Source organism: Anguilla rostrata, chromosome 3 (assembly GCF_018555375.3).
Source record: "Anguilla rostrata isolate EN2019 chromosome 3, ASM1855537v3, whole genome shotgun sequence".
Taxonomy (NCBI): domain Eukaryota; kingdom Metazoa; phylum Chordata; class Actinopteri; order Anguilliformes; family Anguillidae; genus Anguilla; species Anguilla rostrata.
In genome coordinates, this window is record NC_057935.1 from 46,116,121 (window position 1) to 46,138,533 (window position 22,413).

Here is a 22,413-nt window from a genome sequence, read left to right on the forward strand (position 1 = left end):
AAACAACCGCTCTTACCTCCTATAGCTATGTCGCTATATCAAGCCCTGTAGCTTGCCTGCGCTGTTGCCTACAGTTCTTTAGGAAAGAGGTACCATTGATACTTTTCTGTCATAATGTTTGAATCACAGAACCATGAAAATGGCAGTTTGGTGTGGTTAGAAGATAGAGACAAGAAGACAGACAGATGGAAAATAACTGCATTATTATATTATATAGTAATATAAATCTGTAGCAATTTTGTGCCATGCTCCATTTTAATAATGAGGAAAGTCTCTCTTACGTTGCCTGCAAGAGAACCATATTATGTTATCCGCTGTGATGACATTTCTCAAAAGCAGACTAATGGCCTCAGAAGTCTGATGTAACACAGAGCAAAAACCTTTGCCCAAATATGGATTACAGGATCAAGAGAAAATTGCTCTATGGAGAAAATGAATGGAGTTTCACGTAACCATCCCTGTTACAGTCTGTGATTTAAGCTGGTGTTTAAAACTTGGAGGTTTTTTATCCACACACATCTCTCTTAAATTACACTGGATCCATAAGCCATCTATTTTTTATTTATTTATTTATTTTTGATCCAGAACTCTGGAAAATGCTAATGAGCCTGAAGGGAATGACAACTTCTGAGGTGATATTGTAACTTACTGAGTGTGTGCCATTCTTCCCTTCTGTCTTATAACAGGGAGATTCATGTGTTCATGTTCACAGGTGCACATTAATTTTATACACAACTAGCTCACCAGTGGCATTAACTATAGTTTTAAAAGTTCACTACAGTTAACCATTGAGCTGTGGCAGTTTCCACCCATCACTCGTAATGTTGAGGTTAATCTGTCGCCGGAAGGAAGTGTTCTGTCTGGATAAGCAGTGGGAGTAGGTTTTCTCTGTAGGAGGAAACCATAGGTAAAGTCCCAGGGTGATCCCTTGTGGGCTGGCTGTGATCCACCACCTAACTATTCAAATAACAATCAGAGAGAGAATGAGTTGGTGGGAAAGTATATATAGAGAAGTGTCTGTGTTGATCACATGCCTGAAATTTCAATTCAGTCATGGAGGTTTTTTGGTAACAAATAAACGTAGCACTGAGATCACATCGTGCATTTACAACTTCTGCTTAAACGTGCAGTATGTAAGTTTTCTGTACAACAACTTTTCATATTTGCTTAAATTTGCTCCACATGCCGACAGATATCAATAAATTAAAAGGTCTGAAAAAAAAAAACATTCTAGTCCTTCTGACTGCCCAGACTCTGAAGTCAGTCACTAAATTGTACTACACCTGAATCTCAACCAATCAGGAAAACTCTCTGCTATGCCTGCCTGTTAATCCTGTTGCGTGTTCACACTGAGAGCAGGCAGGGCAGGTGAGGCCACACAGATAAGAGCAGAGCAGAGGTAACGTTACAACAGAAATAGTGCTAAAGCTAGACCTCCAAACTATTCAAAACACAGGTACTGCATTGTCATCTTGCGTTTAAAACTATATTTTTACTCTGAATTTGAAATGAAGACAGAAATTATGAAAGCCAAGATATGGTTCTGCTACCGTGAAACATTTATGACATCAACATTTATGTATATGAAATTGGCCATACGGACTTCTAACTGATTATGATAGAACGGGTCACATGTCTTCTCCAGTACTCAGATGTCAGGCAGCATGTCAGGCAAATGTCAAGAGAGGCTTTGGAGGGAGAGCTGGGGGGAGGGGGTAGAACGTCTGTTTTCTAAATCTAGTTCTCTCTTGCTTGTTTCCCCAAACTTACAAACTGCACCTTTAACATCATAGAAATGATATAGCCTCTTGTAGAATATACTGCGTAGCAATGCATTATATTTTATCATACTGTTTATCTACATAATACACAGCCTTATTTTGTTTTATAAAATTAAATATTGAAGGTTTTCCCTTTTCTCCTCCATTTTGGGATGTGTCCATATTGAATTACCGGTTATGGCGTTCCTTAACATATTTCAGTGTTGAAAGTAGAATTGTATAGTGCTGAGCATTAAAATAATGAATAATATTGACTTAATTTGAATATGATTCATGTACACCTTGAGGAATTCAGTACTAATTACTCTACTGTACATTCTGTATCTGAAAATGAACCCACTCCTGCAAGTGTTTGAAATTGCCTGTTAGTCATACTTAAAAAATATCAATTTAACAATTTGAGTCTGGGAGCATTTTACAATGAAAGACCAATATACAACACGTTACTTAGACTAGGAAATTATATATATATATATATATATATATACACATATATATGTATATATATGCATATGCGTCTATATATATGTGTGTGTGTGTGTGTGTGTGTGTGGTGTGTGTGTGTTTTTAGAGGGCATTATTACATTGTTGTTTTTAAAAAAAAATGTATTATTGGGATTGTGCATTGTTTTCCAGAGTTTTATTGCTGTGAAAAAAAACAAGTATACAGTGCAGTGGATTTTGGAGTTTGTGCATGAATTAATTAGCATCTGCAAATATTGATGGGATCCTATCTTGGTTTAAACACTGGATTCTTCCATAAACTGCTCTCACTCCTCTGAGATGTTTACACTTCATTAAAAAAAAATGCTGAATCACTGCTGCCTTTGCCCAAAGGGTTTTATTGGCATTTACACCCTGGCAAACGTATCTGTTATGATGTTTTCCTTTCCTCCACAAACTCAGCTGCAGGCAACTGCTCTTTCTGATTTTGTAGCATTGGTGTACAGGATGGTAATAGCTGTTAACTGATGAATCATGTTATGTTTATATTTGATTTTTCACACAAGCCATTAAAATCTCTTGACTCGCCATATTCAATTTCAAACAGAGCTGCAGTTGCAGCTGTTTAGACTTAGTTACGGAATGAAAAACTGAAAAGTGCATTGGTAGAGGATATATTAAAAAAATAAACACAAACACACACACACACACACGCACACAACAGTGGCGGAAGCTAGTTATGACAGGCCTCTGTGCAAGATTTATTTTTTTATTTTTTTGTGATAGATACTGTTTTGGGTTATGAGTTATTGGGAAAGTTGATCAAGGTAGACATCAGAACCATGAACAGTGTACAGTCTGTACAGACAATGTAGTTAGCTAGGCCTGGAAGTACTCAGCTCATCCAGAGATATGCAGTAAAAAAAAAAAATGTAATTCCATGGTCAATCTTTTAAAAAACAAATTAAATAAATTATTTAAGTGGCCTTAAATCACTTCAGTCAGCATGGCACAACTTTAGCTAGTTTTTCGAGACTTATCTTGGCTACTTACAAACATAACTATCTAACTGGTAGGATATGTGTCTATTTTTTTAAGTCATGGTTACTTCACTCACCACATGCTCTTTTTCCTTTTTGCAATGTCTTTCGGCTGTGGCTATGTCAGTCAGTCAATCGTATTGCCAGGTTCTGCAATCTCACGTGCCATTTATCAACAGCAAATGCCACTGTTCCACATCTTTGATAACAATGTTGTGCCGTTTTAGCTAGTCTCCTCTTTCTTCTTTAAAAGCTTAGCTTAATAGTTAGGGAAACTGAATTCAAATTGTGGTTATATTCCCCAGAAGAGACAAAATCATCAGCAGTCTCAAATTAAGTTCCCGAGCTCTGGCGCTCATGACTGAACGGAGCCTCTAGCCAATCAATTCAGTCTGTCCTGCCTGGTGCTGCAGTTCAGGTAGTTCTTGAGGCATTTTTATTAAAAAAAAAGAAAAATGATTTCATTTAAACAGTGCAGTGAAGTGCAGTAGCCGATGCACCTAATTGAAGGTTATCGGATTGTGTCACGCAAAAAGCGTTTTCTCAAGTTAGCTCAACACACATCTCAGTCTCCTATCTCATTTTTAAAACATGAATGACAACAGTTGAGCACAAAAGGTTGTGGATATATCCCTACTGTTGTGGTCAGACAGATGTTTTGACACGGTTAAGTTGCAGGAGTGGTGATTGCTTTTTTAAAAAGCCATCCAACTTTGGCAACATGGCTACCATTCTCTCCTGGTTCATTTTCTCTTTTGTCTTCTGATATCCACCTTTTCTGTTTATAAGGCATTTTGATAAGCTTACTTGTAGCTGGGACTGCTCTCGTCTCAGCTAGCTAGCTTAAAATGTCACTGCCAAAACTAGCTGACAGTTAAGTCATTATGTATTATCATATGATGAAAAATAGCCACTTGACACTAGACACAGACATATTTCCCATCTTTGCATATCAAAAAATAACATAAGTAACAAAGAAATGGCCACAAATTATTCAACTCAATAGTTCAAACAATACATTTTTGTAGAGGTATAATGACCAAGTTTGACATTATCACAGGCTATTTTTGACTACAAAGAAAGCCTAATAACCATGAATGAAATGCATTTGCTTATTGAATGGTATATAAAACAGATGGCACTGCATAAATCAGCATATTTTGTTTACTTAGTGTCTCATACAAGAACCGCTATATATACACACAGTGAGCTACTCTATTGCAAGTTCATTTGGGGTGAATGCAGTAATATAGAAAATAATGAAGGGGGCCAATAATACTTTTTCCTCAGCACTATATGTATATATGTATATATATATATATATATACTTGTGTGTGTGCCTGTGTGTGCATGTGTGTGGTATGACATAGCTATTCTGGCAACTCTCAAATTGTGTGGATCAAACTGTATTCCATTCCTAACAATACCTTTGTAATCTTCATGAATGCAAAGCCTGTTGTCTTTCATTTTTGAAACTGCTTCTTTATCCTGGTAAATTAAGATAAGGAGTATGTTTAATTAAACTGTCATGTCAATACCTTGAGGTATTGCAGGTCTCCAGTAATGTGGGTTTAATTGGAAAACAATCACCCTGCAACTAGCTTGGTCTCCTCCATCTGTTATAATAGGGATCCTGGTGAGACCAAGATGTAATTGAACCTCAAAAGATAGACGAGGAGACATTAGACAAATTCAAAAGCATTTCTGATGGCTGGATCATCAGAAGGGCAGTCTATTCCACCCTTCATTGCATTAAAATATTGTTAATTTGTGCATTGGAATCACTTGGCTGTAAAGAAATAAAAGGAGATATGCTCTGAAGTATTTTCGGAATGTTTCTTTTATTCCGCAGCTCTGTTCTGTTCATCAGAGGTTAATTATTATGGAATCAGAGCAGGCAGTGAATATTTTGGAGTGTTCAGAGAGTACATCTGTAAATCACCGATAAGCAAGATAAGTCTTTTTTTTTTAAATTATTGTTCAATAATTGATTTTATTTTATGTTATGTTTTTACATTTACACAGCATCTGCACAATGGATCAGTCCGGCAAGCTTCTAGGTCACCTTTGATATTCCATACAGAACAAATGCACATTTACCCATCACTGTGTATCATATCAAATTAATATGAAGAGCTGCCAGAACGGCCTATAAAAGAGTCTGTGTTTATAAATGGATTAGTAGAGCATGTATTGCATTCTATAAGCAGGCCAGCACACATAATGTACATTTCCATGGAATCCTGAAGGCTGCCTGTCCATCTGTCTCAAACTTGTCTTTGAAATCCTTTTAGTTAGAAAAGTGCAAATCAACATCAGTATACCACTTACCTATCTAGATTTCAAAAGTGAGCATTTATACCGTGAGAGGAATCCAGAGAATAAAGTGGTGGAGACATAGTAATAATGCCTCTTCAGACCAGCGTGATGATGTTGTGAAGATTCAAGTCAGTATTTTGATGCAACAAGGACAGTATAATACAGTTACATATACATTTCTTAAATAGCCAGGCACCCATCTTTCTCATCTATATTACTTTCACAAGAGGTCATGTTTATGCAGATCAGAGGAGAGTCCAGAGGATGATTAATTATCAGTATTGTGACACCTCTTTAGAAAGTGGGGGACAGGGGATGACTAGCAATAATCCTTTACTGTTTCAAAAAATGAGAACCTATTGTTTTAATCATTCATTTGACATATTGCTTTTTCTTTCTTCTGTGGGATTTCAAGGTGGTTGTAAACCCTCACGCTGTGTATTCTTTCATTTCCTCCCACGTTAAAGAGCCGATTCAGTCTATGGCTGCAGTTGATGTGTATTGCTTGGACTGCTGAAGGCATTGTACAAAGGTAACACAGATCAATTAACGAATGGTGAACATCTTTAAGTAGCCAATATATCAGTTTGATCAGTGACTGTGGCATTCAATTTGATTTCGTTTGGGTAGATTTCAGGTGCTACATATGAGACAAACAGCAGCGTGGTAGAAGATAGTTATTATTTGTGTTTTAAATAAATCTAATTTTTGAAGATTGAGTACTTGTGTTTGTGTGGAGAATGGTGATGAGTTCACCTACATTATTTATTTCACTCATCATGTGAAACAGCAGGAATTAGTTACAGATAAAGCATTTTACATGGAATGTGCATGTAGAAAAACCCATCTGTTTGAACATTCATGCTGAATTTTTAATACCCCTGACTGAGTCATGTTGAAATGTGACAATGACCATAATGAAGAAATAATCAGGTATCAGCAATGACTTATTCTCCTGCTTATTATTTCTAAAGAAGAAAATCATTTTTATTTCCTTAAAAGAAGAGAAGAAAAAATAAAACCTGTTCTGCCAGGCATGCACTGCAGCCGTCTTCAGTTCCCGCTTGTCTCGAGGACCAGTTACCTTAAGTTTTCTCTTCAGCATTGAAATGCATGTTCTTGGGCCGTTCCTTTTGGCCTCCACACTTTGCTCTTGCCATCACTTGGATGCAAGTGAATTTTGTCTTATCTGTTCACAATACCTTTTTTCCAGAATTCTGCAGGGTCTTTTAGGTACTTCTTAGTAAATTGAAACCAGGCCATTCTGTTTTTGCAGCTATTGGTTTGAATCTTGCATTGTGGCCTCTGTGGTTCTGTTCATGAAGTCTTCTGCCTCCTGAAGAGTGTTTCTGATCTGTCTGAGGGGTGTTTGGGGGTTTTCCTGGGCCTTCCAGGCCCTTTGCGATTATTGAACTCACTAGTGCTCTCTTTCTTCTTAATGATGCTCCAAACAGTTGATTTTGGTAAGCCGAAGGCTGGGCCAATGTCTCTGTTTTTTTCTTATTTCTCAGTGTCAGCTTTCATGACATTGCTTGTGTGCAGTAGGTTGTTTTGCTCACAAATGTATAACAATGTTTTCTTTCTTTTTAAAGTTTTGCTCTGCTGGAAACCTCACAATGGTAGCTGTCAGAGAGCATTCAGACCTCCGGAGCTTGATTGTACAAGGTTCATATAATTACTCAATTCCTTTCCTTATTATACTGCGTGGCAAATTACAAGAGTGCATATCATAGTTCATTGACCAGTCAAGTCGAATTGTGTACAGTTTTGGTTTCATTCAAGCAAATATTACAGTGTGGCACCTGGGCCATTGCATGTGTGACCATGTGCATAAAAAAGTTAATTGCTTTATAAATGACATTAAAATTCAACATCGTATTGGGAACTGAGTAGCGTAAAATAACTTGTGTGTTTGCCAGATTAGTTCAATATGCGACAATGCAATGTCCGCCTCCATCATTTTGATTCTGTTATAACCCAGAATGTAAACCTTGGGCCGTTTACCGCATTTGTATTTAACAGTGCCTTAAGATTGCGCATAGAATGGCAAAAATGGGTTGTAATATTCTCCCAAGCCTCGGGAGCAGTATGTCATTAATCCAATGTAATAGATTTAGGGGAGGGCAGCCGGGGTTATTCCCCCGCTGCGTTGATGCCTCATCCTCCTCGTTTCCCGCCTTCTGTGGGCGGACAGGTTTTCCCCGCTGCGTGGTTCGGAAGGAGGTCACATGTAATCTGAGGTTGTTTACAGCACAGGTGTTCCGATGCTCTGCAGATCTGTAATTTACCATGATTGGGCTTACATCAGCCTATACTTAACCAACCCAAGTTTACTCACCTTCCACCCTATTTTCCAGCCAAAACATAGTTGTCATTAGAAATGTTTTTTTCTCAGTATATGAATATACATGCCCCTCCACTGTGTTTTAATCCATAAAGTGCTTTGGACCATGTTATTTTTGTTTTCTTTTTGATTACTGCTGCTTTAGGCATCTAAACCAAGGTCAGCAGAATCTTATTAAATCCAACAAACCCTGCTAGGAGAGAAAATGGCTAATTTAATAGGTTTGAAATGTGATATGTGGATTTGTAACAATTATCCCCCTGTAGAGTCTTAAGCTCATATTACTTTCCTGTCAAGAGCTTGTTTTAATTTGATCATATTTATGAGCAATACATAAACAGCCCTGGTCTGTACGCTAACCTGCAATATGCTTGGACAGAGATGAAATAGCAATATAATGAATTTGTGAAAAATGAGCCTGTGTTATGAAGTGGGCTGCATTAACAGGATTTGAAAGTGTTTTCTTCTCTTCATGATTATTCATTTTCAAACAAATGCATAGAACGGGTCCATTTACTGCAATGGTACACTTTAGTGAAATAAAACTATCATCGCTTTGGGGAATCTGACTCTGTGTTCCTCACATTTTGCCCAAAGTTATACCATTTATTTTTTTTATCATTCCTAATCATACATTAAATATTATAATTCTGCATTAACTTGTGAATTACATTTCATACATTGATGCATAGAGTCAATATTATTTGTAAAAAGAGTGATTCCCTCAATAAATATACTTTATAAAATGTTTTGTTTTTCTATCCTGGATGCTGATTGGCTGAGACAGTGTTCTACAGTGACTGTAAATCCAAAACAGCAATAGTTAATCAAACAGCCTGTTTGTAAACAGTATCCCTCTTCACACAAACTGTTACTTACAAATAATATTGCTGAGTAAATACAACAGTGTCTTCAGTTGATTGTTTCTATATGCTGTATCTGTTTTATAAAAGCAATATAGCACTCAAGGCCCTGGAGCCATGACTGCATCGTGAATGCAGTCATGGCTCCAGGGGTTTCTGGCACTCCACTTTGCGTCGTGCCTTACAACAGCCCTGTAGCTGTGACTGTATTCACGATACAGCATGGCCTCCTGTGTCATAGTGCTTAAGTAGAAGTAATATGATGCCTAAAGATAGAAAATGTGGATCACTGAATGAAAAGGGGAAACGTGCTGGTATGCTTACAAAGAGGAACATGAAAGGTAGATACCGTTTGTGTCACACCATACAGGAGTCTTGCGCATTGTGTTTCAGTGCCTCTCTTATTCTTGACATTTTGGTCATAACTGAATGTCTCTTTCTGGATCCAGGTTTCTGAGCCATCATCAGATGTGCTATTATGACATAACATAAGAAGCCTGGATGATTGAAGGGGCTCAGTTTGTATTTGTTGAAGTATGGTGATGCTGTTGCCGGGCAATGGTTTTAGCAGAATTACCTCCTGTGGCCATATTTAGAGTTATATCAGAAAGAAGCAAATAATTATGCCGCATGGGAAAGGCTCTACCTGTTGGCCCAGGAATGGTATCTTTCAGTTGTGTGTGTGTGAAAAGAGAAAATTAAAATTAAAATATCATTGTATTAACATGCAAAGCCAAATGATTATAGTGTTAAATAAACAGTGTGATCTCAAAATACTTGTTCATTTCTTATTTTCCCTTGTTAAGATAATGTACCATGAGCCACAAAGTGCCTTCTAGCTGTTGATACCTGTTGTTGGCCTGTATTAGATGGTGATATCAGTAGAACACTCTTCCTCTGCATCATGCTAATTGTTGCTCACTGTTCAGCAATATACATTTCAGCTTCATTGCCTTGTGCACACAAAATGCCCATAGAAATACTGAGAATGTACATGTTTAACTGAAGTTGGCCTGGATCTCATATCAGCTGCCCGATGTCTAGCAAAATATGGACACTGCCAAATGGCCCATCCTGTCAAAGCACTTTCTTTCAGGAGTAGATCCACTATGAAAAAAATACAGAGCGTAGCTCATGCTGCTTATTGTATAACAGCTGAAAACACTGACTGTATCGAATTAACAACTGATTCACAGTATTGATGTGAATCAGTTGATGCAAATCAAGGAGCCATGTACAGCCATGGCCAAATAGTGAGCATGGTTCACAAGTACGATAATACATCATGATTTTAGCTGTGAATCATGTTATAGCCAATCAGATAAGCCTGCATAAAGTATTTTTTATGTGAGGGTTGTTTACTAGGTTTCATCTTATCTGCTACTAATGCACCTTTGATGATGTTCCTCATCTCAGCTATCTGAGTGATTTTTCCCCGCTCATATACAGGTATTGGTGTCCAATTATCTCCAAATGTATGAAGGAAAAGGCTGCTTTTTATACACTGATTTTAAGTTGAGCATGTGCTGATTTAATATAATTAATTGCAAACTGCCTGGCATTTTACAAGGGATTCATTTTAATATGGCTCACACATATTGGTACACAAAATAGCAAAAAGACCTATTGACCTAAAGATGAATGATCAACAAATGGACCTTTTCAGTATTTCTTGGAAAAACCCAATTCATAGACTTGGTGAATTTCAAATTAAGGTTTTTTTATTAAATTAACATAGCTCTTGGAGTTGCATAAATATTTATTTCTGTACTATTAAATAGTTTTTCAGAGGGGTGGTTCAGTCTCATCTTAGTCATCAAGCATTACTAGTATTACATTAATAATTTCTCTTTGTTCCTCTTTCTTGCACACTTAACATGCTAGTGGTGTCTTCCACTTGCAACTATTGCAGCTGCCATGGTTACTGGCAACTTAACACATTGCATGGCTTTTAAATAGACTGTGCCAGTTGACTGCCAGGTTTCTGGTCATTTTAGAAACCCATGCTTATTGCAAATGATCATTTGTGATCATGGTCACATCCTATATTGCGCTTCATTTGCATAAGAATGAGTCATTCTGTCAGTGACATTTATGTACATTGCACAAGTTAAATATGTCTGACCCAGACAGCGCACAGTTGCCGTTTCCCTAACAGTGCAGGTGTGTGTGCTTTTCACCCATTGTATTATTTTGTGGTATCTGCGACTGTTTAACGAACACAGCAGCATTACGTTCATTTCTTGATTCCCCCCCCCCCTCCGTGCTGTAACATGGCCGGTGGTTCTGTATCAAATTCTGACCGTGCCATTCCAGATTGGCCTGCAGCTTTGTGTAGTGCAGCACTTCATTAGCAGCTAACCCCATCAAAGGAGTATGCAATCCCAGTTTGTTGGTTTGTACTTTTTTTCCGAATAGGACTTTATGTACAATACATACTCAGAGACACAACATGAACCATTTGGAAGGTAATTCAGCTTTCTGTTGAATACATCAAAAATATAAAATTTTCTAACTCTTCAATAGAGGTGCTATTTGTAAATTAAAATGGTTGAGTGTACCCAATCTTGAAATCCCCATTCTCGGGAAAAGAATATTGCTACCGTGTGAAAAGGCCAGTCGCACAAGATAGTACACCATTAACTACATGGAAATTAAGACTTTCAATTGATTTCAATTGAATGTCATATATTGTTCATTTTATTACAACCAAAAGGCATTCAAATTTTAAATCCAAAAGGTGACAATAACCCAGTGGTGTGGACCTATCACTCCAAATAGCCTTGTGCTGTGGTGTTTCTTCAGAGGTAATAAAACCTTCCAGGATATGAGACACCATAACACCCTAGATTTGTGTGCCTAGATAAGGGCTTCAGCCTGTATTTTAATTGCCTAATGAATTCCCTTGGATGTTTGTGGAGGGGGAGAGAGGGGAAAGAGGCATAAGTTGATGATTTTATCAAACACAGCCTTCCCAGTATAAGAGGAAATAAAGGCAGTCTACCTGCTGGCTAACACAATTCTGTGGCAGAATCACAGATCGCTACAGATACTTTTATTTGGTGCCAACATTAATGGCTGTGGCAACATATTTTAACTTTGGTCGCAGACGGTCAGTGTGAATTGCTGTCAACGCACCATCAATCACAAGGCTGACTTAAAGGAGCAATTTATCACCCTATAGCTAATTAAAAATATGGGAACATTAAATTTGTTTGCTAGCCAGTTAACATTAGTATCAGCCAACATGCCTAATGTTTGATGTCTTCTCATAGTGGATTAACCAGTAGCCAGCCAGTTAACTTGGCAACGAGGCTTGTCTCATGTAGCTAAAATTATTATAACCTAGGCTAATTAACATTAGGTGTTGAAGTTAGCTTGCTAAAGTTGAAGTGTTGTAGTTTTGTGTTGACTGAGATGGCTCTGGGAATTTTTTGAAGATGTCTATTTCTGTTGATCGAGGAGAGAGCCTTCCTGTCATAGTGATTTGAGGTATGTGGTGAAAATCACCATATAACTGTTCATTCATTCAGTTATTAGGGGTGAAAACAGCGAAGCTGCTGGAATCCTATTGCTTTTGTGTTGTTTTTTATTTTTTTTGTTTGTTTGTTTTTTTTATATCCAGATAATACATGTATATCTCCCAGACAGATTGGTGAAAACTCTTGAAACTTTGTGGGCATAATGGGGATATGAACTTCTTTGTAGGCATGTGAAATTGCAATCTATTAGAATACGGTAGCTATTGACCCAGTGGTGGTGCACGTTCAAATATTTCCAACTTTGAAAAGTCATAATTTTTGAACCATTTGACTTAGACTGTTATGAGTGTTATGATTCTCTCCCTCCCCTGCTGTCTTTTCCATTTATTTCTGTGTTGAAGGTGATTTGGGGGATGGTGGCTAGTGGAGAGGAATGTAATTACCCTAATTTGAGCACCTGGTGGCTCGGGTTTATAAGCCCTTCCCCTGTGTTCCTTTTTTCTTTATCATTTCCTTTCCCATCACCATAGCAGGACAAACATGTTTTTGGTATTCTGTTTCATTTGTTTGCACGTATACAATCTACAGAAGCACCTTACACACCTCGTTCCTACGCACCGTACACATAGCCCTCTAAACATGTGCCTTCTTTTACTGTCATTTTTTGTTTACCTGCTTATTTAATAAATACTAGCTTCTTTGCTACAACCTTGCATTTCCCATGTCTCCCTACTTATGTTGAGAATTGAACGAGCATTCTTAACATGAGGGAGTCTATACAATCTGGAGATAATAACATTCCTATGTATACAATGCCTTTAGCATGCATGTACTCTAACTGTGAAACAGACAACAGTGATAATTCCACTGGAGAACTGCTAATTGAACAATAGACATTATATCGTTTTCGATTTCATGTTTTTTGGACTGAAAATGACTGTGGAATTTGTTCGTTGGATCCTTGCCGTGGAAAAAAGATACCAGATTTACTGTGATTCATATCATCTGTGGATTTACAAAATGCATAGAAGGTGAGGACCCCCCAAGCTTGTTTTGCCACCCCTCATGTTACAACATAAGAAACCATTGTCAAGAAGATAAAACATTGGCCTCATAAAATAGTTTAGAGAGAGAACCTTGAGTTTCAACACTTTCAAATGGTATATCGTGTGACCAGATTTATAGAAGATTTCCCCGTTTAAAAAAAAAAAAAAACGGAATTAATGCAAATGAATCCACTCCGTGCAACTTAAGGGGTCAATGGTATGATCCAGTGGTGTAACCTTGTTTAGCTATCATTAACAACTTGTGTAGGCGCAGGCTTTGTTCCCCACCTCTCTTAAAGGGCTGATTCTGACACTATGGAGATGCCTTGTTTGAAGAACACCTTTTTAGCCATAATTAGTACGGTCATTAGTTTTCCAAAGTCGTTTTCTCACCTGCATTTCAGTCACCTATTAGCATGAGGTTAGTGGAGCCTTCTTGCCCATTCGACCATAATGCCATTACACCTCTCCGGTCATTGATGTTGAGAAGTCAAGTGGCACTTAACAGTGATCGACGGCAATGCTCTCATACTGTAAAATGTTGCATTACAAGTGGTTTTTAGAACCACAAACATGCAGTAGCACATTCGAGCAGAAAACATTGTCATTTTCACTGCACATCAGCTACATGGGTGTGGAGCCTTCTCATGGGGATAAGCCATTATCTGGTCATGAGTTGCAGGTTTAAGCTGCATTAAGTGTCGATGAGCAAGACCTCTACGTAAATGTTGCATAAGAGTGGAATTTGTAGAACCGGACAAAGCGATAGTATGCAAGTCCAGACATTTCTATACTTGCACAAAAAATTATGAATAAAAGTCTATTCATACTAATTAAATGGTTTGCAGTAGGGGTAATGTTAATAATGAAAATGTAATTTTTATACCTTGTGACTGAATTTAATGATCTTGTTTTAAAAAGTGTCCTCGGTCATTACTTGAAAATGCTTTAAAGTTGTAAAGTTGTCCGTACAAAGAGCCACATCTTTACGCATCAACAGAGTTGGTTGAAATGAATATATATAGCCAAATGCCATCCTTGGAGGATTTCCCCACAATTGAGAAATGCATGTTTAGAGAGAAATGCATATCATTTTGGGTTGTCTAGTTTTGCATTGGTCAAATCTTGGATGACATCTGTCCGCCACACAAAGGTTTCTTGCGCCCTTCTAACCAATGATTTCTCTTTGTCGTTGGTCGCCAATAGTATGATTAGTGCTAATTGTGTGAATGTTTGTAATGCACATGTAAATACTACCTGTGGGTCGTGTGACTTAGAAAAAAAAGTGACCCTCCACAGCTGCATGGCCATTCATTTGCAAACAGTGTTGAATATACTTTGGTGTCAGTTCTCCATTCATACACATGCAGAGCACATTCCTCTTTTTAATCTACCAGAAATGTGCTCTGCCACTTTGAGACATTTAAGTGAGTTTTCTTAAATTAATTCTAATGCAGGATTAAGTGCTTTTTAAATTAATTCTAATGCAGAATTCTCGTTTGCTCCACATTAATTTAGTAAGCGTAGTTTTGTTCAGCAGATGCGTTCCGTGGTGAAAGATTTTTCTCAGTATTACAGTATTATTGGTGAACTTGGTCAAATAGATATGCCTGGAGCCTAGAATAGCAACAGAAGACAATAGTCATGTCCGTATACCACAGCTTAATGGAAGCATATTTTGTTTCAGACGCATATCAACCTGTGAAATCTCTGTCATCTTTATGTCCTTGTGTAACATGATCTGCTGGAACTAGAGAGGGTCTATGGTGCAACCAGATCAAAGAGCAAATCTGATCTCCACTTGTTTATTGACCACTCGATACAGCAATCTAGAATTCCATTAAACGTTTCCCATGCAGTTTAGTGTGTGTGGTTATTTTTATCAAGGTGAAAGTGTACTTAAAAAAAAAAACAAATTTAAATTGTAAAGCCACAAAATATCACTGGCTCTCCTTTGTCAGTACAAGAAGAAAACACATTTGATTTAGTTGAAAGTTGTTTCAGCCCCTAGTCATGACTTGTATGAATCACCCATATTGTCCATCAGGTCTGGATAGGTTGAAATTTTCCTGAGAGCTAGGAAATGTTTTGGTTTGTTTTTTGAAGTTTTTGAATGCGTTGTGTGGAACATTGCAAGTTACAACATGTCTGATGTTGTGTGATTAAGAAGCATTGCGAATGACAATAAAACACAGCACACAAAAGTATGAAATCAGTAAAAGAAAATCTGAGATGTTACAGTTTGAATGTCTTGGAAAGATGTCTATAGAGACCAGTGAAATGGAAGAGGTGGAGGGAGGCTGACCGAGAGGTATTACAGCCAAAGCCTATTGAGTCAACCTTATATCTTTTGGTTTTTTTTTTCTTTTTCTTTTTTTGGAGTCAGAAGAGAAGGTCTAGCGGAGATACATACAAACAAGTAAATATTACTGCTAATAGTGCTCAGCATATTTGTACTGGGGGTAAACGGCTGTTAGTATAGGGGCATTATTTTCATACACTGGGCTCTGCTTTGTTAGAATTCATAATATTTACAATGAAATTGACTTTCTTTCAAGAGGTTTGCAGCACTCTCTAATGTGGGCATTTCACACACTGTAGTGTAAACCTTTGTTGGTGGTTCAGTCAGGTGTTATGTTTGTTGTTTGGTTTACCATAAAAACTATTAATTCAAATTAACTGTGTTGATATGTGCTAGATTAATGTAAAATTTCCCTTGGAATGATCAATGATAGTAACATTTGTTAATAGATTACATACTGTTCAGTTTTTTTTTATCTTAAACTGTCATAAGGGGCAAATGTATATGCTTTATAATGAACAAAAATAATTTAATTCATTTTTGGAGAGGTTTTGGGGCCCCTTACTCCCATTTGAAAATGATGCAAAAGTGAGTTTCATAAGTAAAAACTATTGATTTATAGTTAAATATATGATTGTCATGATTTACAACAATGCACAGTTGCCTCATAATGTTTTGATTCATATATATTTAGTAGTTCTGCAAATCAGCCTCAGATATTTTCACACTTGTGGTCACGTATAGTTTTTTTTTTTTTTTTTTTTTTGCATTTTCGACAAGATAACTGCACTTGTGTCTCTATGAATATAAAGTAATAGTATTGTAAACGATAGAAGTGTCTTGCTTCATATAAGGCATTTTCTAAGTCTCTGTGACGCTCGGAACTGGGGTTATAACACCCCCTAAATGAGAAAAGATTGGCCAGATTTGGCGTCTGCATGAAGGGGTTGATTAAGTAGGGATGGTTTTTGTGTAGAATTAACCAGAGTAGTTGGCACACTGTTGTGGACATGCCCAAAGATGAGCAAACATTCAGATTCTTTCAATTCCCCTGTAGGTAGTCTAAATGTAGCCCAAACATTTAGCATTTCCTTACATCGATATGTCTGCTGCGCTTCAGGGAGAGTTTATTTAGATTATGGTCCATGGCCCCCCACCCAGGTGAGCAGGTGCAGTGTCAGACTGTCACAGATGCTCGGGTCCCTATCCAGCTGCCACCGTATCGACAGAGAGGAGAAATCCCTGCACCCTCTGCTCCTCTCTACTTAGCCCAGCTGCAAGGACGCAGGTGCAAGCTGTTTGTGGACTGGGGCGCACAGCTCCTATTTTGACTTTGTGTTTTTTTTTTTTCCTTGTTGATGTTGATATTTCTTCTTCTGTTTAAGGTGTGGTGCAGGGTGAGTGGTCAGCAAACCAATATCGTGACTGCTTGGTGTAAAATGCACTACTTTCAGAGAAAAGTGTGGGTGTTGAGGCGGCAACCCTCCTGAGTTTGTGTTTTCCGTCGATCCGAGGACATCCATCTATCTGAGAACATTAATCATAGCGCCAAGCAGCAGAGTGAAACTCGACAGCAGCACAGGAAGGGAAATGGGCCCGGCTCCTGGGTGACATTTAGAGAAACTGGCCTGTCCGTCATCCTGCCTCCTATTTCTTGGAGAAAGGACGTACCAACGTTAGTGCACTGGCTCGTGGAATGGAATACCACAACAATGTTTGGGGTGGGGAGAAAGAATCTCTTTCAAAGTTACAGAAGTTCAAAATGCATACAGCTTTCCACCACTTGTACAGCATTTCCAAATAAAAACTTCTAGTGTTCATTTAAGAAATAGTGTGGTGAATCCTTTGGCTAGAAACCTACCAAACCAAAACGTGTAACCCATGAACCATTGTCCTATAGGATCAGACTCATCTCCAAACACACACACACACACATATATATATATATATATATATACGTGTGTGTGTGTCTGTGTAAAGCAAAACAAAAAAGGGGGAAACAGTTTTTTGCAGCAAACTGTTTTTGTTTTTTGGCAAGTACTTCATTTCAAATTACTGATGGTAACATGAACTCATTACCAATTGTGGTCAAGAAACTAACTGTTTGGGATACATTCTTACCTACAAAAATGGCTCTGAGAAACAGTAACAGAAGAAAGGGCACTGATAAAAGTTTTAAGAGTACTAAACTTCTTAAATCACAGTGTCTCCATAATTGGTGCCAGTACTGTAGCTAATTGATTACATGTAATATGCTTGTCTTCGACAACTGTTCATTTTGTCAAGTCATCAAACTAGCCAAAAATATTTCCCAGAGCATTGCATTATTGCAAAGCCCCTTGTGATTTTTTTTTTAAATGTACTGAATGCACACTAAAATTCAATTGGTTCCTCCAGTTTTTCCAAGTACTGATATTATTTTCGAATCATTGTGAGATGTCCTCATCCCTATTTTGCTGTACGCTAGGCTTAGGCAGATACGAGAGTGCAATCAAAATCAAAGCTGAAATGCTTGTTATGCTGTAAGGGTAGCGGATAATCAAAGCAACGGGAAAGCTAATGCTGCTCTTTTACAGTTTTTTTTTCTTCTCCTTTTCCACTGTGCACTGGCGATGTTTGTAATCTGGGCATCATAATTCCATTTCTCCTGACATTTCATAAATGGGCCTCTCGGAGAGAATTCGCTCTCTGTGTCCTCTTGACAGAGGAAGAGGGGGGGGTGAAGGGAATGATGCTGTGGACCAGACTACTCAGGAACCTGGGTATCGCCCGCAGCACGTATATTCCGCAGAGGAGTCGCGGAGTGAAAAATGAGATGCTAATAAAAGATCTGGCAGGAGCCCTTAATGCACCCGTCTGTGCATTAGGTGTACACAAGGGCTTTGGGTTCTCTGCATTATCTTCCGGATGGCAGCAAAGTATGAAGAATAACAAACCACAGGCAGCCCACGTGTCTCTCAGTTTCCCCTGAAAGCCTTGTTGCATACAGCCTGTTGGTGCTTGTTTACCTTCTAAAGCAATGAGTGTGAACTGTGTGTTTTCAGTGTATAAAGTGTCTTGAATTAGTGAGATAAAATCATTCTGCTTTTTCTCAAATGTTCACAAATTAAAGCAATTTAATAGGTCATAATTGGGGATGTTAAAAATGTGCAAAAGTATTCAACAGATTAACTTTATTTACAACTGTGCTATGTACAATTCAATATTAACTAGCAACACTTTTGAGATGTGTGCAATAAGAATTCTAGTACCTGAAGCTTTGTGGCACATTCGCACTGCAAGGAATGATGTTATAAGTAGTCAAATTCCCCCACAAACACCAAAACAACCAGACGGGGCAATGATAACATGGTGACATTCAGGCGCAGGTTTTAACCCTGGCCTGGATTCAGTGAACATTTGCCCTGGACTTGCTAACAATTAAAAGCAGGAATAATTATATATTTTTATTTATTGCCAAGTAAATCAACTTTCACTACACACTTGGTGACAGCCCTGTGACATTATGCGATTCTCTCCTGTGTCTTTTGTGTCATTCCTCATCTAGCCATGGTGAATGGGTTGGACTTGGGTGTTCGTCTTGAACTGCTATTAACTTATTAACTTAGAATAGTGCTTCTTGACTGATGTTATCTATAGGATTAGGAATATAATCAAAAGTGTTTAAAACTAATTCTGACCATGTTTGTTTCTTAAGTTAATAACAATGGACTTATCCGATAAGGAGTACCTTGACTTGACAAGGTTGAGAGTTATTTCGGGGAATGGAGGTTTGGATTAAGCAGTTAATGTTACCAACAACATGCACATATCCACACAAAAACAATCCAGAGAAACAAGCCCCTACTGTCCAAAACGGCTAATATACCAGGTTTGTTCACCTTGAGAATCTGCTGTTCTGATAATATATAAAAATTATCCCAGACAGAAGCTACAGCATGACCCTATGCATGCATGCTTGTATCTGATTTATCACAATCTAGACTGAACAGACCTTTTTTTCTAAAAAAGCATGCAGTTACATCTTATTTACAGTAAGTGTTTCAAATTTATTTAGTCGTTGATGTTGCTGAAAAAAAATATATCATGTGGAAGTAGGCCAATGTAAATCACTGCAATATAGACATGCAGCCTTTTACCATTAACCTCTCCACTTACCTCTACAAGATATGAAATATGATAAATATTCAATTTCATAGGGTCAAAAATATAAAGACAGGCTCCAGAGAGTTGATCATTTCTGTGTTGCATGTGTATGTCAGCAACAAGAATGACATAGCAAGCACCATTAAAGACAGGTGCTGAATTCCACAGCTACCAGTAAAGTTTCTGAATCATCTGAGCTGTAATCTGACCACAGTCAGTCAGGATCAATCAGGCTATATTCTGTGGCCACTAAAAAAAGTGGGCTTCCAAGCAGACCCATTTGTTGTAGCTGAGGGGTTACTTATTGTGTTTATGCTTCTTGTCCCTTGTCTCTTGCAAGAGTGAATGATGTGACAGCCCCCACTCAGGCACATACACAGCCACAAAGTACTTTCAAAGCACACATAATGTTTTGTTTGCCCCCGCCATCATTTATAAATACATCCATTGATAGTTCAGTTTGAGATATTAGAGTGATTTTCCATTTACTACCATCTGTGAGGCTTAAATAAAAGGACAGACAGCACACTGTTGCATGGAAGTGACAAACAGCTCAAGGTCGTGATTAGTACTGTCAACTCTGATATTCTTCTTATTCATAACCAGAATAAATAGTGTTCAGATTTTTTTTTCTTTTTTCCTTTTTTTCCCCTAATGATTTCTTTCACCTTCACAGTATAAATGATCTAATCAGCGCACTCATTCAGGAATTTACCCAGTGAGACTGGCTGTGGATATAGCATCTACCATTGTCCTTCTCTCCTTGCTTTGTGGCATAACTGGCTAAGTCAAAAGATTGCTGATATAGTTACTGAGGATTAAGGATGTTTTGTACCATAAGAACAAGTTCTATTGAGCTGAGACTCAGGGATTGATAGTCATTCAGTGAACATGTTCTTGTGTTGGCACATATACCTCTCGGGTCCTTCATAGCTCATTGTAATTGCGGATCGGAATTGAGAATTTATGATTTGGTGAAAAATTGCTTGAAAGCTCATACTCTGGTGTGAATTCAAATTGCAAGTATGTGCTTTTTGTATGTGAATGTCTTATTATGCAATAGACCGCCTTTTAACAGTTTTGTTTCTAATTTCCAGCTGAGCATGTTAATGGTTTACTGTTTATTTATTTATGTATTTATTCATTTACTTATGTATTAATACAGGGTCCCAATCTCTGAAACCCAGAAAGCTCAGAGTAACCATATTTGGCAGGTGGGCTGCTATGACCCCTCACTGCTCAGCGAAGATATCACACATGCATTGACCAAATGGTGACGGTGTAACAGATTTATTTACTGTACATTTTGGCCCATAACTTATAACTTATCATACCTAGTCCAGTTTGTGGCAAACGTCATCTGAGAAGTTCAGATCTACAGCTTTGCCATTGGGACTTCATTTTCCGCCATTTTATTTTATATGCAGAACCATTTTTTTCCTGAATGGCATTTATCGAACACACTTATCCAGAGTGACTTACATTATATATAGAATTTACACCCATTTGTACAGCTGGATGTGTACTGAAGAAATGCAGGTGAAGGACCTTGCTCAAGGGTACCACAGCAGTGTCCTACCTGGGAATCAAACTTGTGACATTCAGGTTACAAGACCAGTTCCTTACCCATTATCCTACACTGCCACCCAGTTATTGGTCCTGTTTGTGTCAAAGTTGTTGCACATGAATCATTAGAAAACTATTAGCAAATGAATTAAAAAAAAAAAAATTGTGGAAAACTACATAATTGGCCAGAATTCTATGGGAGTTAGTTCGGTCATCGTGATGCATGGTACATACACTACATTGCCTAATATTTGTGGACACCTGACATCCAAGATCTCATCCAAAATGTATGTGCATTAATATGGAGTTGGTCCACCCTTTGCTGCTGTAACAACCTCCACTCTTCCAAGATGGCTTTATACTAGATGTTGGAGCATTGCTGCAGGGATTTGCTTCCATTCAGCCAGAAGAACATTAGTGAAGCTGGGCACTGATTGGGCAATTGGCTTTCCAATTGATCCCAAAGGTGTTGGGTGGGGTTGAGGTCAGGGCTCTGTGCAGGCCAGCCAAGTTCTTCTACACCATTCTCGACAAAACTATTTCAGTATAGACCTTGCTGTGTGCCCAGATAACTTGTCGTGCTGAGAAAAGGGTCATCATCTAGATTTTTTTTTTTAATTCCCATTTGCTTGTTAAAGCTACAGTACTGAAATTCCCAACAGGCATGACTCAACACTGAATAATTTCATCATACCATGACAGGTCAGAAAGGGTAAAAAATGGGTATAAAATCTTAACACTTTTACCTAGAGAGCTGCAATTTCCAGGGAATGTCAGCTAAAATGACACTAGTATCTACCACGGATTCTGAAGTCGACCCACTCTGTTTATAGCAATATTTGACTGTGATCACACAGTGTTGTCTCAAAGATTTATGATGTTTGGACTCTCAAGATGATATCTTGAAAGCCATTTTTAAATTGACTGATGGAAGGCCCTAATAAAGATATAATATTTTTCTGAGGCTGTCGGTATACTGTAGCTTGGACTGTCGTGACACTCCACCCCATACGACCCCCTCCACCTTCCAACCCACTAAACTAGGTGGTGGCCTAGTCAGGATCAGGATCAGGTCTTCTA

The 22,413-nt window shown here is 38.0% G+C and overlaps 1 protein-coding gene across 2 annotated transcripts in view; it reads left to right on the top strand.

Annotated features, from left to right (window-relative positions):
- The window catches only part of LOC135250997 (protocadherin-17-like), a 69,641-nt gene that overhangs the window by 43,524 nt on the left and 3,704 nt on the right, over positions 1-22,413 (top strand). The gene's annotated exons all lie outside the window — the stretch shown is intronic.